Here is an 11439-nt window from a genome sequence, read left to right as displayed (position 1 = left end):
CACATGCCAGTACACATGCACATCTCAAAACAAAATATAAGTGAAAGGAGATAACATGGCCTATGTGAGCTTAGATAAATGCACATAATTGAAAAAGTACACAAATATATCAAGATCAGTGCAGAGATCTGCACAGTCAGTGCTCTTAATGTAGCTTAGTCTGAGTGGTATAGAGGAGAGGGGCCCCTGTTCGATACCTTAGTAGCAGCATGCATTATTAACGGCAGGATACAGCCAGCCAGGGCTGGGAAGCACTCCCACTAACCCATCAACCAGAAACTAGCCTGCCTGGACATCATCAGGTTTCAGGGTAACAATACCAATTAAACAGAAAGTCCTCTAAAGCTAGCCACATGGGACACAAGGCCTCCTCTATTTTAGTGTTTAGAGTGAAACTAGGTGATAACATGAGCTGCGTGTGGATTTTACTAGGCTGTGTGCATAATGCAGATGTAAGATTAAGATTGCTGTATCTGAAATGTTCTATTATGACATTTTGTTTTAACATAAACGTTCAAGTCAGCATGTCGCAATGAGATTAGGTTATCATTGACTGTAGTCGAAGTATGTAAGTATACAGTGAGGGGAAAAAAGTATTTGATCCCCTGCTGATTTTGTACTTTTGCCCACTGACAAAGAAATGATCAGTCTATAATTTTAATGGTAGGTTTATTTGAACAGTGAGAGACAGAATAACAACAACAAAATCCAGAAAAACGCATGTCAAAGATGTTATAAATTGATTTGCATTTTAATGAGGGAAATAAGTATTTGACCCCTCTGCAAAACATGACTTAGTACTTGGTGGCAAAACCCTTGTTGGCAATCACAGAGGTCAGACGTTTCTTGTAGTTGGCCACCAGGTTTGCACACATCTCAGGAGGGATTTTGTCCCACTCCACTTTGCAGATCTTCTCCAAGTCATTAATGTTTTGAGGCTGACGTTTGGCAACTCGAACCTTCAGCTCCCTCCACAGATTTTCTATGGGATTAAGGTCTGGAGACTGGCTAGGCCACTCCAGGACCTTAATGTGCTTCTTCTTGAGCCACTCTTTTGTTGCCTTGGCCCTGTGTTTTGGGTCATTGTCATGCTGGAATACCCATCCACGACCCATTTTCAATGCCCTGGCTGAGGGAAGGAGGTTCTCACCCAAGATTTGACGGTACATGGCCCGTCCATTGTACCTTTGATGCGGTGAAGTTGTTCTGTCCCCCCTTGTGGGGATGGTGTTCTTGGGGTCATAGGCAGCATTCCTCCTCCTCCAAACACAGCGAGTTGAGTTGATGCCAAAGAACTCCATTTTGGTCTCATCTGACCACAACACTTTCACCCAGTTCTCCTCTGAATCATTCAGATGTTCATTGGCAAACTTCAGACGGGCATGTATATGTGCTTTCTTGAGCAGGGGGACCTTGCGGGCGCTGCAGGATTTCAGTCCTTCACGGCGTAGTGTGTTACCAATTGTTTTCTTGGTGACTATGGTCCCAGCTGCCTTGAGATCATTGACAAGATCCTCCCGTGTAGTTCTAGGCTGATTCCTCACCGTTCTCATGATCATTGCAACTCCACGAGGTGAGATCTTGCATGGAACCCCAGGCCGAGGGAGATTGACAGTTCTTTTGTGTTTCTTCCATTTGTGAATAATCACACCAACTGTTGTCACCTTCTCACCAAGCTGCTTGGAGATGGTCTTGTAGCCCATTCCAGCCTTGTGTAGGTCTACAATCTTCCCTGACATCCTTGGAGAGCTCTTTGGTCTTGGCCATGGTGGAGAGTTTGGAATCTGATTGATTGATTGCTTCTGTGGACAGGTGTCTTTTATACAGGTAACAAACTGAGATTAGGAGCACTCCCTTTAAGAGTGTGCTCCTAATCTCAGCTCGTTACCTGTATAAAAGACACCTGGGAGCCAGAAATCTTTCTGATTGAGAGGGGGTAAAATACTTATTTCCCTCATTAAAATGCAAATCAATTTATAACATTTTTGACATGCATTTTTCTGGATTTTTTTGTTGTTATTCTGTCTCTCACTGTTCAGATAAACCTACCATTAAAATTATAGACTGATCATTTCTTTGTCAGTGGGCAAACGTACAAAATCAGCAGGGGATCAAATACTTTTTTCCCTCACTGTATAGCCAGTTGTATGTGTGTGTTACATGTGTTCTTCAAGTGTGTTAGTATGCAGCGTGTCAATGACATGCTGTGTTGGCACATTCTGTTCTCCTGGGAGCCCATGCTCACACAACAGAAGCCGGTGCACTGCTGGCGTATGCTAACTTGTGAACATAGTATTCAGAGGCATGTAATGAAGATCAGGCTACCATGGACAGTGTGCCGTGTTGTAATGTTTACATCCTAGGTATTCGAAATCCATTTCTTGACCAGAAACACGTCTGTGAATCTCCTTTGAGGATATTGAGTATGTCTGATAAGATGGGTGCGTCTCCATCTTTAGTTTTTTGTTTTTGCACAATACCTGCTTCCTCCTTTGTGTGATTTGACTGATATGAGAACAGCCTGTGTTACAGCACTCAAGCTTGTATGTGTGTCACTCTGTGTGTCTGCGCGCAAGTGTTAGTATGTTTGTGTGTATTCCTTGTCAAAGTTAACACAACAACATCCAGAGGCTTGGCTTTGCTTGACTGAGTGTGCGCCAGTCCTTTTGTGCTGCGTTGCTCCAGCTGGGCTGCTGGCCAGGGGAAAACAACAATGAGATAAATAACAGGGGAACTGGGTGGCGAGTACACTGCCCTGCCCCTTCCTGTCTCCACTGCAGCACACCACAGCCTGTGTGGAAAAAAACTTCCTCTCTTTGTTGTGCCTGTTTCACCAAGCCAATACGTCCATCACTGGCAGGCCGACACTAGTATAGCACCCCCAGCACCTCTCCCTCTCTTTACTGTGTGTGGTAGTTCTTGTGTGTGTGGGCTACCTCTGTTTAGTGTTTTTGCTATGTTCCTACTTCACTGCTTCCCCCACAATACATTACCTTCACTACATTTCTACAGTCTGCTTTGGTCTGTTTGACAGCAGGGTTATATATGAGAGTCATGTTAGTGAAGCCTGTGTAACTAATTGTGTGGGCCAGAGCATGTACCTTCACTGATCATTTTGAGAGAGAGAGAGAGAGAGAGAAGTGCGAGAAGAGCTGTAGGGAGTTGGGGTTATTACATGATAGAATACAAAACAAGCGATATCAATCTCAGCATATCAACAAAGGCATAGCAGCACCAGGCTACTTTACATTGCCTAGTGACAGTGTAACCATAACACAACCACACAGGTCAGCGCACCATTGAGCAACTGTTCACCGAGGTAAACATCCTGGGGAAATGAAATGTGTGTGTGTGTTATGATGAATTCCACAGGGCTAGAGCTGAAGGGGACACAATGTGAAGCACAATGCTCCCTAGCCAGTGCAGACCCCGGCACAAAAGCCTGGCTCATGTAGACAGCTCTGGCTGCCACTGGGAGAGCTGAACAGCAACAGTGCAGACGGATAGGCAGCATGCCCACCGAGACTGTCTCAGAAGTCTGGTGTGAAGACAGGAGCGGCACACACAGACAAAGCCTATGAAAAAACGCCCACAATCAGTAGAGGGAGACAACAATTGTGTCTGGGGGAGAAACACTGTACAGACAGCGGCAGCTCCTTCAGCCTTCCTCTGTTTCTATTCCCTCTTCATCTTGTTTCTGTCTCCTTCGATTCCGCAATGTCTCTGACTGTCACAATCTGACATAAAATTGTGTATCTTTATGCACTGGTGATTCTCCTGGCAGCCTCCTCTTTGACAGGTCAAACATGTTTGGTCTAGTCTGTGTTGGCGCTTGTCTGCAACAGATTAGATATCTTGTCCTTACAATAAAGAATGTGCCACTGCAATAAACCTAGTGTTATTAATATTTCTGGAAGATAGTGTTTAGGGATATGATGACTATATTACCTGATTATTTAACCTTACCACTGTTGCTACAATGTGTCAATCAATATGCATTATGTATGTGCAGCAGGCCATTTTTAGTCCTTGTATAACCAATAAAGATGTTTGTTTCATCACCATATTAGAATAATATGGTAGTAACTAAAATGGCAGTAGACCTAAAGAAAATCAAAATATGACAGACTTGCTGTGGTACACTTCGTGGCTGAAATCTCAGCATCCAGTGGTCCTGGAGAACACTAACATGCCACCATTGTGTGGAGAGAATGCACGGTTGAAAGAAACGGCGGGAGGTGTGTGCAGGATGAGTGTTGAGTCGGGCATTGAGGGGGGGTGTGGGCGCGGGAAAACTGGTGGAGGGATAGAGAAGGGGGAGACAACCGGTGCAACTTGGGAAGGATGGGGAGAAAGAAAGTAGGGTGACTTGAGAGATGACATCATTCCTCATTTGAATAAATCCAAGCCGGCGTAGTGATTGGTCGTGAGCTGGAGAAAGTCGAGTTACTTGGCTATTCATCCCTTTCAATTTCACCCCTGCGCGCTATGCCGTGGTAAAACCCTCTCTGCCTGTCCATCCGTCCCGGCCAGTAGTGCGTGGACTGCAAATCGTTTTTCCTTTCTTTGGCAGGGACGTGCATCACTTCTGAAAACGTCGGTCGACATAGACGTTTCTTGGTAATTTGGCCTCTTTCTCATCTTGTTCGGTTTCATTTTCCAATTTGTTACACTTTCTATTCGAGGATTCTGAAAGGAGTCGTAGGATATTGTCAAACACTGGGCGTAGCTGGAGATCAAGCTATAGCTAGCTAGCTACACTGCATTGGTAAGTCTAGAGACTAGTTGAGAGTTAGCATGCTAGCTAGCTGTATAACTAATTTGAAGCTTGCATTTTATATTTTCTGTGATTTTAAGTTACGATGTGATGCTTTAACAAATGCTTTTCGTTTTATATTTAGAGTTTGGTAGTTGGTCTGGGTAGAATGGGTGAATAATCATAGATAGTGGGTGAATGTCTTTGTCGACATTGTAAGTGTAATTCATGAATTCATATTGGAAACGCAGGTTAGCGTTTTTCGTCATTAATCTAGTCCTTGAGGCAGGTCTGCAGAGTGGTCACTAGCTGGCACAACCAGTCATAAAATCTGATTTTACACCTACCCTTAACCACACTACTAACCCTAATGCCCAACCTTTCAATTAAGACCAAAAATAAAGTTTTTGTGAATGTTTAAAATATAGCCAATTTTGACTTTGCAGCTGGCTCATCTAGCGGAAAACCGCTCAGTTATGCCTCCAGGGCAAGATTCATGACAATAAACGTCAACCTGCATTGGAAACGGCGCCATACAAATACGCTTTGTTTAAATTGTTACTAACTAAATAGGCTACTTGCTAAGTGAACGATCCACGCGAGTATGTTGCGCCGCACAAAAGCGAGAATAGGAGCAAGGGAATCGTTGCTTAATGGCTATCTAGCTAAGTATTATTTTTTTATTTTTTTACGATGTAGCAATTGCAGTATCTTTGCTTTTCTTTCCTTGACTAGAGTTTCTGGATTTTCCTTCTGCCAGTGAGTTGCTCACGCCGCTCAGCCATAAAGAGGATGGCTAGATTCTGAATTCGATTGCAATGGAGGGGAGGGGGTGATGGGGCGGTGGCAGCCCTGTGTGGTGGCTGAAATTGATCACCAGCTATTTAGCTAACCGACGAATGAACTGGCTAAAATAACAGCCTTCCTTTTGTGAAGGGATCAGTGTGTAATCATTTGGATTATTTGCTTTTTCTAAATCAATTCGACGTATTCACTAAATTATATAAACTTTTCTTCTCTCAGGCTCTTCATCCTCCATTGCTGACGCCTATTGTTCTGTGCGGCCAAGTGGTCTCTAGTGAGAACGGCTTCGTTCTCTGCCCCAGGTGAAATGTTGGATAATTTAGGCTAATAATTATGTTGATGCCCACTATTTTTGCATTAGTATGCGAACATATAGCATAGGCTACTTTTGTAGGATTGCTTAAGTGCTATAGTTTTTTAGGTTGAGAGGTCTTTGAAGGCTCACACAATTTTTAGGATTATTAGAACCTGAGTCATGACAAGTGTTGTACTCTCAATGCAATAAAACACAGTTTGTTCAAACTGTATCATGTAGGCTAACATTGTGGCTTCAGACCATGAACTTGGAGCTATTTTTTGCTTGTATTAATATTATGCAACCAGACCACACTCCTCTCTCCAAAAGAACAATGGTGGAAAATGTTAGTCTCCAAAACCCTCAACCTGCAGTTACCATATACAACTAATCATTATAGATGGCCCACAGGCCTGACCTCTGGCCCTGATGTTCGGCTGACAATGAACGATATAGGGTGGTATCCGAGTGGGGTAGTGGGCATGAGTAGGTCAATATTCTACAATGATCTGCCATGAGGTATTGATGCCACTTGGGAATAAATTGCATCCCAGGGTGATTAATGTGAGCACTTTTCAGACATTGCCTTGTCTGGCTTAGAGAGGCTCCAACATGCTAGTCAACCCTCTGGTGCATTAATGAGCGAAAGGCTGACTCACAAAGCCAGTGATGAGGCAGAGCGATAGACATGCTCAGACATGGGACTAATGCATTCACGTGAAATTAAATGTAGTTCCTGTTTTATCCAAGTGCTTTTGACTTGTTACGTTTTATAAAAGTGTATCTATCATGTGTCTATGAATCTAATGACGTTATGACAGATTTGGTTAAATGGTTAAAGTGGCTTGTTTTAGCAAAAGAGCGTTCTTTTTTTTTACTTTCAACCAACGTGCAAGCATTGTGACATTTGGTACCAAATTCCCCCTGCCCACCTCACTTTTTCAATAGGCTGAAAATTGATTCCTCCTCCACTCGTGTCTCCGCAGGCATTTTGGTTATTACATTGTCTGTCACACCTATTTAAGTCTCTCCATTAATGCCATGCACATGTTTTAGTAAGCCTGTCGAAACAGTCAGGGCCAAAGGAGGGCGTAGATGTCTACGATCAGAAGAGATGCAATTCCATGCGGAATTCATGCTGTATCATTCTACTGTGATTTTATGACAGACAGCTCTTTGCTCTGCCCTTCCTCTGACCTATGCCGTGGGCTGTCGGGGAGATGCCTACAGTAATTTGTGCCTCAGGCGTAGTGGGCTAAATAGGTTGATTCAGTGACATCCCCAAACTGTGAATATTCTAATTGGTGTGTCCTCTGCCTGCCCTGGACTGGTCCCCTACTCACCAGATCCCTCCCAGGCGGAACCAAGGGCCAGGGTTCTGGTCTGGAAGCACGCGTTCGACTGCACCTATAGACTTGCTTCGGTACTGCAGTTTAACTGACGTCCGGCCCAGAAAGACAATTCCCATAGACGGCCCCATATAGAAGTCAGATTAGAAAATTCCTAATAAGACACTTTAGTCATCATTGGATGACGTGATGCTGTCGTCAATGCTCGAGTTGCTCCCTGTGCGCACTGAGTGCTAGTGCGCATGTGAGTTGGGCCGATTAAACCAGATGCAACCCGGATATAGATGGTCCATGAATCGGCCATCTTGGACGCTGTATGTAGTGCTTTTATTGCTCAGTGGGCTGAACTGTATGACCTTTGGCACTGTCTGTCACCATCGCTTATGAGTAAAGTCAGAGCTGACAACTGGCCTGCAGTCGTGAGATTATCTTAACCACAGACTTGGGACTGTAGTCGTGGTTTCTGCAGTGCCACACCATTGTTTGCTGTGGTCGTCACTACTGTAATGTGTACTTTCCAGATAAATGCCTGATAATTCTGCTACGGACATTGGTCCAGCCAAGATAGCTGCCTCAGTGGTATCACAGTTGTCAGTCCTGACAGTTGCTGCGCAGTTTTGAGGGTATATATGCCAGCAGCTGCAGTCATTTTCTGTGAGGCTCTGAATTCTTCCAGTGGGAGGCTGGATAATGGACATGGTTCAGAGCCCTGTTGCTATGCCCCCCTCAACACTTTCAGAATTTTGCCTGGATTGCTGTGGTCGCTGCAAGGCTGCGAAATGGCATAATGTCTGCTCAACATGGAAATGTTCTTAAATACTGTCAGAAACGAAAAGGTTGCTGGTTTCTAGTGTTTGCGCTTTGAGCTTCATTCCTGTAGCTGCAACAGTGCGTTCGGAAAGTCTTCAGACCCCTTGACTTTTTCCACATTTTGTTACGTTACAGCCTTATTCTAAAATGGATTAAATTGCCCCCCCTCCCTTCAATCTACACACAATACCCCATAATGACAAAGCAAAAACAAGTTTTTAGAAATGTTTGCTAATTTATTAAAAAATAAAAACTTTACATAAGTATTCAGACCCTTTACTCAGTACTTTGTTGAAGCACCTTTGGCAGCGTTTACAGCCTCAAGTCTTTTTGGGTATGACGCTACAAGATTGGCACACAAGATTCTTCTCTGCAGATCCTCTCAAGCTCTTTCAGGTTGGATGGGGAGCGTCGCTGCACAGCTATGTTCAGGTCTCTCCAGAGATGTTCGATCGAGTTCAAGGCTGTGTGCTTAGGGTCGTTGTCCTGTTGGAAGGTGAACCCTCGCCCCAGCCTGAGGTCCTGAGCGCTCTGTAGCAGGTTTTCATCAATAATCTCTCTGTGCTTTGCTCTGTTCATCTTTCCCTCGATCCTGACTAGTCTCCCAGTCCCTGCCGCTGAAAAACATCCCCACAGCATGCTGCTGCAACCACCATGCTTCACCGTAATGATGGTGTCAGGTTTCCTCAAAACGTGACGCTTGGCATTCAGGCCAAAGAGTTCAATCTTCATTTCATCAGGCCAGATAATCTTGTTTCTCATGGTCAGTCCTTTAGGTGCCTTTTGGCAAACTCCAAGCGGGCTGTTATGTGCCTATTCACTGAGGAGTGGCTTCCGTCTGGCCACTCTACCATAAAGGCCTGATTGGTGGAGTGCTGCAGAGATGGTTGTCCTTCTGGAAGGTTCTCCCATCTCCATAGAGGACCTCTGGAGCTCTGTCAGTGACCATCGGGATCTTGGTCACCTCCCTGACAAGGCCCTTCTCCCCCAATTGCTCAGTTTGGCAGGGCGGCCAGCTCTAGGAAGAGTCTTGGTGGTTCCAAACTTCTTCCATTTAAGAATGATGGAGGCCACTGTGTTCTTGGACCTTCAATGCTGCAGACATTTTTTGGTACTCTTCCGCAGCTCTGTGCCTCGACACAATCCTGTCTCTGAGCTCTACAGACAATTCCTCCGACCTCTGCTTGGTTTTTGCTCTGACATGCACTGTCAACTGTGGGACCTTTTATATAGACAGGTGTGTGCCTTTCCAAATCATGTCCAATCAATTGAGTTGACCACAGGTGGACTCCAATCAAATTGTAGAAACATCTCAAGGATGATCAATGGAAACATGATGCACCTGAGCTCAATTTCGAGTCTCATAGCAAAGGTGCTGAATACTTATCTAAGGTATTTCAGGTATTTATTTGTAATACATTTGCAAAAATTTCTAAACCTGTTTTTGCTTTGACATTATGGGGTATTGTGTGTAGATTTGGGCGGGGGGGCAATTTAATCCATTTTAGAATTGGGCTGTAACGTAACAAAAATGTGGAAGAAGTCAAGGTGTCTGAATACTTTCCGAATGCACAGTAAGTATTGGTTGCCATGGCTTCCACCTGTTTACTGTCAGTTGTTGGGTTGCATTTGTTCTGGCCGATGCAATCAGCATTATATCAGTGCTGTGGCAGCCTGTCTATATCACCGGCCAGTCTGGGATGACATGGATGCCTAAAGGTCTTGATGACAGAATGATGGCTACATTTATGACAGTTGACAGGGGGGATTTGTCAGACGTTTTGATGTCATTTGAAATGCTATTGTCCTGTTATTTCTATTTTAAGAAGCCTTTTGACCCAACCAAGTCCCAAATACCATGTCAATTTCTGGGTAAAGGCAAGGTACAGTTTTATGTGGTGTTAGCCCAGCTGTTATTTTGCTGAAAAGCCCTGGTTAGCCCTGGTGGTGTGGACAACCTGTGAGGGATCAGATTCCATCTGGAACGTGTCTGCTCTGCTTCAAACAGGAGGACATAATCCTCTTATGGCCAGAGAGCTGGAGCCTCAAGGGTATGTTTTGCTGTCCCGTCCAGATGCCTGCCTTGTTCCTCTCCGTCCTATCTGGTGTCATCGATCCAACCCACCAGCTGGCCCTATCTGGCCTAATGTCATTTACCCCCTGAGTGGAGTCTGTCAGTGGGCACACTGCCCATTATGGAGAAGGACCTGCTCTTCAAGTTACAAATTACCCTCTCTTTCAGTCCCTCCACACCAGCTTCACTGGTGGGTAACCCCCAGGCAAGGGACTCCATCAGTGGAACACGTCCCTGTGTCCCTCGCTAATGCACTGACTCCTATCCCCATCTGAGTAGCCCACATCCCCACTTTCTCCCCCACGATCAATATCGGCATGGTCAAGATCACACCCACCCCGCTGTTCCTCTCAGCGGTCTTCTGTAGCTAGACGTGCACTGTTGGGACCTTGTTTGTTGTCGGCTCTGTCTCTCCATTGTTGTGATGGACCCAGGTCTTTTTGTTTGGTTTCTGGGACACACTGGGCCTCTGTCCTGGGCTCTCTCTGTCTCTGTGGGTTGTCTCTGGGCTGGCGCTGGAGGACAGTCGGCCTGATCGTACAGGATTAGCATATCTCTTTGTCCAGGGTTAACAAGCTCTGTCATGTGTTAATCTCCCTGTCCCCAGGGGGCCGAGTCTCCTGAGGCTGGGAGATGGGTGACTCTGGTAAAGGGGGGGTAGTGTGTGTGTTTGGGAACAGCATATTCACAGGATGGGTCCGGGAGCAAAGGCATGTGACGAAGATTGGTGTCGCCAGTCTTTTTAGATGGTACCCTTCGCTCACTTGAAGTCTCTACCTGTCGTGCCATGGCGGTACAGACTCTAAACCTGCTTTTGGCTCCTACTAAACCTCTTCAGAGCACAAGGATTACAGTCAGTCACATCACATGGTTCTGTGATCCAGGTGTCTGTCACACAAGATGTTGCCTCGACTCACACAGGCAGCAGCCCAGTAAACAAGAGAAGCATATTCCTGAACTGAGTTTACTTGGGCCATTGTCTGTTACCAAGACCATTGCGTTGTCAATGGAAATCATAAGGTTGAAACCATTGTGCATTGTAGGCTATAGCCCAGGAGATGGCAGCTGATTTGGACAGTTTCTGCTCTGTCTGGGGAGTTAATGTGTCCATGGCCTCATTTGTCAGGCATGTCCTGACGTAACTGTCCGAGAAGGGCCTCACAATCCCTTCTCGTCTCCCTCCTACACCGTGTCCAGGGAAGGAATTCCGTGGAGAGGAGTCAACTTTGTTTGTAGAGTTTTGTTTGTGTGTAGGGTAGGGGTGGCTTTCTGACCTTTGGCCGGGCCTGTTTGGGAATGTGCGAGCAGTGATTAGTATCAGGGTGATGAAGGCAGCACACTGACTCCGCTG

The 11439-nt window shown here is 45.4% G+C and overlaps 1 protein-coding gene across 8 annotated transcripts in view; it reads left to right on the top strand.

Annotated features, from left to right (window-relative positions):
- The first annotated feature begins 4393 nt into the window (after positions 1–4393).
- LOC121551012 (mucin-17) overlaps positions 4394–11439 on the top strand; it is a 28734-nt gene continuing 21688 nt past the window's right edge. For 2 of the 8 annotated variants that reach the window (XM_041863525.2, XM_041863523.2), the window contains exons 1-2: positions 4395–4768; positions 5780–5862. The gene's annotated coding sequence lies outside the window, so the exon portion shown is untranslated. Of the gene's footprint in view, positions 4769–5779; positions 5863–11439 lie in introns of all 8 variants that reach the window. The other 6 variants (XM_041863528.2, XM_041863526.2, XM_041863524.2 and 3 more) reach the window with 4 other exon arrangements.

The sequence above is a fragment of the Coregonus clupeaformis genome, unplaced genomic scaffold (genome assembly GCF_020615455.1).
Source record: "Coregonus clupeaformis isolate EN_2021a unplaced genomic scaffold, ASM2061545v1 scaf0010, whole genome shotgun sequence".
In the NCBI taxonomy this organism is placed as follows: domain Eukaryota; kingdom Metazoa; phylum Chordata; class Actinopteri; order Salmoniformes; family Salmonidae; genus Coregonus; species Coregonus clupeaformis.
The sequence above is the reverse complement of the archived record's forward strand: the minus strand, read 5'-3'. Positions and strand labels throughout refer to the sequence as shown.